We start from the raw sequence: 5870 nt of genomic DNA on the forward strand, positions 1-5870 counted from the left end.
GACATCGAAGTGATTTACAGTGTGTAACAGATAAAGCTATAATCCTTTTTCCTTTGTTGCATGAGAAATGAAAAGTTGATTCCTACTTACAATCATTCACACAAACCAGAATCTGGACTTAGTGTCAGCCGTGTGTGATCAGCCAAAACACAGGGCTTTTTAAACAGTCCTTTCTGAGCCTCATCCAGTAGAGCCAATTTATCAATCAGGATGTGAGTTGGAGGCAAGGCTGTGATGAATAAAGACCAACTGCAGCCAACTTTCTGAGAGCCTTTGTAACTTGGGGCTTCAAGGGAACAGAAAAAGAAGCTGAACTGAGTCTCTGACTCTCAGGTGTTTAGGTTCCGTAGAGAAGGGGAGTGACATCAAGCCACAGGAAGAATGGCCGCCATTTGTGGAGCTGCTTCTTCAGGCCAGGCACGCTGCACGTTTTATCTCACTTGATCCCCACAAGGATTGCTGTGAAGGAGGTATTTGTAATCCACAGATATTCACATGAAGACACCGAGACTCACAGAAATCAAGGTTTGCCCAAGACTGCATAATAGCACATGGAGGATCCACAAGTCAAGCTCAGTTCTAGCTTGTCAAAGGTGAGTGTGCTGCTCAAAAGCCTGTGTTTTTCCCCACCCAGGGTTTTCCCATTATATGGCTAGCTATGGTTGTGTTCAATAACAGTTTTGTATTTATTTTAGAGAAGGGAGGAAAGGGAGGGGAAGGGAGGGGGCAGAAAGAGAGTGAGGGAGAGAATCTGGGGCTTCATCTCACAGCCCCAAGATCATGACCTGAGCTGAAATCAAGACTCAAATGCCCAACCAATCGAGCCACCCAGGCACCCCAACAGCTCTGTATTTAAGTTATTCCTTCAAAAACTAGACTTCTAGGCAAGACCTCCAAAGGAATCAAACCATACCCACAATTACTGCAGTATTGCTTGGTCTTCTCTTCTAGAAGAATGCTCTTCTAGAGGAACTGTTTATTTACTATCTTGAAATGCTGCCTTATAAAATCCCAGTTCAAAGGCTATGTCCCAGTAAACATACAGCTTTTTAATTTTTTTTTGCCACGGCTTACCAATGCATCATAATCACTCATAAGAAGTAGCATCCTGACCCACAGTAAATCACATGACATACTCATTTCATATTATAACAATCACCCTAGTTATTTGTATCCTTAACTGAAATGTTTAGATAGTTGTGATGGAATCAGTTTTATTTATTTATTTATTTATTTTTAATTTATTTTTTATTGGTGTTCAATTTACAAACATACAGAATAACACCCAGTGCCCGTCACCCATTCACTCCCACCCCCCGCCCTCCTCCCCTTCTACCACCCCTAGTTCGTTTCCCAGAGTTAGCAGTCTTTACGTTCTGTCTCCCTTTCTGATATTTCCCACACATTTCTTCTCCCTTCCCTTATATTCCCTTTCACTATTATTTATATGGAATCAGTTTTATTAATTTTACAGTGTCCACAGATTTCCCCTCTCCCCTAGTCTGCCATAGAGATCCTGTAATTAATTACCTGCCCAGTTTTCCTCCTTAGGAGACATGAGGAAATAAAAGAATCCTTCTAATTATTTTGTGCTAATTTGTACCTCTATAAACCTGACTCCTTTCCAAGATAAAACCACCTGGGACATGGTTTCTAGAGAGCTGCACAGTAACACCTGTGAAAAGCTAGCAGTACACAGGGTACAGAAGCACATGTGCCTGGTGGCATGGCAAGGTGGGATGATTCCTGGAGCCAGAACATCTCTGATGTGCTCTTCACAGTGCTATCGGGGGATTACACGAAACAATAGACACGACAATTCTTTCTGAACTAGAAACACTGTGCAAATGTGAGCTGTTACAACCAGGTGGCGTGTGCAATGGAGATTACCTTTTGCCAGGGGTAAGCATTGCAGTTTATATAACACTTTTCATTCTAGAAGTCCTAAACCCTTGTGAATATTATCCTAAGAAATATCACTTGAAATAAAATGCATATATACAGAGTCTAGCAAATGAAGGCACTAACGATGATGATGATGATGATGAAGGTCTTCAACGAGAACATCAACATTTTGACATGTCAACTCTCAAGGATGTTGCCACTGTAGTCACAACACCTTCTGAGGGGAAAATCAATTCTCAACATGAATGTTTCCCATCAGGGCAGACTGGGTGAGGGGGGAGTAGGAGGGGAACAGAAGCGGAAAACACATTTTAAAATATGAATTTTATTTCTCATAGCGGTACATCAGAAAACTCAACTATGACTCCACAACTCTTTCAAGAGTTTCCTTTTTGTTTTCCGATGGTAAAGAGAGAGAGAGAGAAAATAAGCTGTCATTATCAGAATGATCAAACGCAGAGAGAAAAGAGGCAGAGGTAAGTAAAACACCAATTACAGTGCTGCCAATCTGTGTGAGTTGGGCCCCTTCCAAACAACAGTGCAAATGGATCTGAGGACATGGGGAAGGGGATGGTGGGGGTAGGGAAGAGAGAGCTGCCAAAATGCGAGCTGGGGAGGAGGATAGAAATCGCCCCCTGGCGCTCTGGCAGCAGTTTAATCAGGCTGAGCCCTGTACATTCCCATGCACCAATTCCATTCTGTGTGTTCACTTGCAGATTTGGCTTCTGGCTCACTCTCTTTGTTTGGGTAGCTAGGCATGAAAAAGAATCATCCGCAACCAGAGCTCAACTTAATTCCCAATTCCTCTCTGGAAACTATCTGTTGGCATCCTGAAGTGTTCTGTGTAAAAGGCCATGCTTTGGCTGGTCAAAAGAGGAATTTCAGACCCTCCATCAGGGTCTTTGTGGATAAAGCTAATTCTTGGAAATTGACAGAGGAGTCTGTACCTCTGGAATAATGTGTGTTGTCCCAGCATCTCCCTGTTCTTGCCAATGACAAACAGAAACCCTTGACAATTTTTCCTCTCCCCTGGCAAATGGGATGATGGCACAGCTGTTTTCTCTCTATAAAAAGACAGTCACTCCTCTCCGTCCCTCTAGCCTATAACAAAGGTCAACTTAGTGATTGAACGTTAGTGATTGAACTACCATACAGCATATGAAGAAACACAAAAGAAATTCAAAAGGAGAGACTCTAAGATTTCTAATCATTTTATCCACATCCCAGCTCCTAAATCTGAGTGTGGTGCTCACCAAGTTTTGAATGAACGTTGGAAAAGAAAATGGAGTTAAATATTGCATTATCTGCTATTTTCAGAAATTTTCATTCAGGGTAATTTTAATCTCTGCTCTTTTTTCCCTTTGGGCCAGGGAAGCCATCTTACCATATTACAACTGCTTTGACTTGTGTCAAGTCCCTGTTGGGTTCAAGACACATTCAGGAGTGTTCTGAGAGATGTAATAAAACATGGAAGAAAGAGTAAGTGAATGGATTTCTGGTAAACATGAAAGATTACACACACAAATTTGCCATTCCTTTCCCTTAAAAGAAAAAAATAAAACATGAACCACAAGAATAGAAAAAAGGAAATGACAGCAGATTATAAATAGTCACAATATTTTGGAACTGGAAATCCAAGGAGCAGAAATAAAGTTGAGTAATGGGAGGAGGAGGAGTCAACCAGGAGCAAACCAGTTCATGTCTCTGAATCCCCAGAGCCATGGGAATTGAGGACGCCAGGTGCCTCCAAAGGCAGAAGTGCAGAGTAGGTTCGAAAACAGAACAACTGACTGATTGCAAGGTAACTAGGAAACTGGGGCCTGAGCTCAGGTAATCAATGAAGTTAGTTTAGTTCAGTAGATTTGGAATGTATTTAATTAGAAGTAGAGGATAAATTTAAAGTCATAATTAAATGCTCTGGCCCAGAAGTGACAGATATTGCTCCTGCTCATAATTCAAAGGCCAGAACTTATCACATGGCCCCACCCAATGACAAGGCAGGCAGGACATGTCATCCAACAGTGTGCCTGGAAAGAGAAGAAGAGTGTTAAATTAACATCAGGAGCCACATGAATGAATCCTCAAGGCTCAGGACAGAATGTGGATACATGTTACTCCAGAGATGTAAGAACTATGAGTTAGTATGGAAAGAAGACAAAAAACCAATCAGATACAGAAGACCAAGAAAGCAGGAGTCGTGGATGACCATGAGGAAGGAGAGAGCACAGAGAAGGAAGCAAGTGAATGATGCATAAGTTTCTGAGAGCAGGGTGCACTGTGCATGGGCAGGCAGAGCGATTTAACCCAAGAGGCACTTCAAGACAGCACCCATTCCCTGGATGAATTTCTCAGTCACAATTCCTGTCCCTCGGACTAACCCTAACCCCATATCTAACCTCAATTCCTCAATTATAACAATGCATATATAAGGCTGCCTTGGCCTGTTTCTACTGAACATTCTAAATGTCTGTTCCCAAAACGCTTCCTCTGATTTCACTCTTATTAAGCAAACATATCATGTCTCCTTATGATCGGGCTTCCTTAATGGTCTTCCTTCAGTAAGGATTTGTGTTACTTATATGAGAGCATTTCGGACCACACATCAACTCCATTCATTGCTCAGTAGGTAAATTTAAAAACCAGCATTCTGGGGCCCCTGGGTGGCTCAGGCAGTTAAACATATGACTCTTGATTTCAGTCTAGGTCATGATCTAGGGGCATGAAATCGAGCCCTGTGTTGTGCTCCACACTGGGCATGGAGTCTACTTAAGATTCTCTCTTTCCCTCTGCTCCTCCCCACTCATGCTCTCTCTCTTTCTAAAGTAAATAAATAAACATTAAAAACAAACAAACAAACCAAACCCTAGTAGTCTACTTTTTTACATCAGTAGGATGAACCTGGTATTATGAATCTCTTATCAGATGGTCCCACCCTTGATATGCACATAAATATATATTTACAAATGTAAATATACAAACGTAAGGCCTACATGCCTTATGTGCAATACCTAATTTTTTTCTACAGTGAGCCATAAGAAGAAAAATTCCGATAGAAATAAACTCCATGTTGAAGAGAGACAGAAGAAGGGGTAAAAACAATTCAATGGCGGGGGGTGGAGGGCGGGCGGGGAGTTGGATAAGAGATTAGGAAGTAACAGAAAGGGAGATATACCATGAACAGAGGCCACAATTTCAGAAACCTAAAGAGCTTGGTGGCCTTATTTTTGCTGACTTTAAAACAAGACTACGGTTGTTTACTAGACTAGGAAGTGTGCAATTTGGCAAGAATCTAAGTTACAGTTATTGATGGTGGAATGAAAATACCAAAACTGAAGAAGTGCCAGAAGCCAATGTTATACTAGATTTTTCTATTTTAAAAAATAAGCATGCTGGGGGTTGTTAAAGAAATTATAATAGGATGAGATTATATATTATGTGGCAATAATATAATAAATTATAACAGAATATAATATGATGGAATACAATTCAGTCACCAAAACCAGATTGCTGAAGAGTATTCAATATCACAGGAAAAGGATGGCCTCAATATAATGTTCTGAGGAAAACAGCAGGGTTTTAAAATATGTTGGCATTCTCATATGTTTATTCCAGCATTATGCACGATAGCCAATTATGGAAGCAATGTGAGTGTCTGTTGACACGTGGATGGATAAATATGTGGTTTATCTATGCAATGGAATACTACTCAGCCATCAAAAAGAATGAAATCTTGCCATTTGCAACAATATGGATGGATCTAGAGGGTATAATGCTAAGTGCAATAAGCCAGTCAGAGAAAGACAAATACCATATGATTCACTCATAAGTGGAATTTAAGAAACAAAACAAAGGGGGAAGAATGGAACAAACCAAAAAACAGACTAACTACAGAGAAAAAACAGATGGTTCCCTGAGAGGAGGTGATGGGGGAGGGAATGGTGGGGGGGTGGGGGAAATAGGTAAAG

At 41.0% G+C, this 5870-nt stretch overlaps 1 long non-coding RNA gene across 1 annotated transcript; it reads left to right on the plus strand.

Moving 5' to 3' along the window:
- The first annotated feature begins 328 nt into the window (after positions 1-328).
- Positions 329-3028, plus strand: LOC111098117. Its single transcript, XR_005366437.1, has 3 exons — positions 329-593; positions 2244-2381; positions 2622-3028. It is a non-coding gene; the product is annotated as an uncharacterized LOC111098117 (long non-coding RNA).
- The last annotated feature ends 2842 nt before the right edge of the window (positions 3029-5870 follow it).

Source organism: Canis lupus, chromosome 11 (genome assembly GCF_011100685.1).
Source record: "Canis lupus familiaris isolate Mischka breed German Shepherd chromosome 11, alternate assembly UU_Cfam_GSD_1.0, whole genome shotgun sequence".
Taxonomy (NCBI): domain Eukaryota; kingdom Metazoa; phylum Chordata; class Mammalia; order Carnivora; family Canidae; genus Canis; species Canis lupus.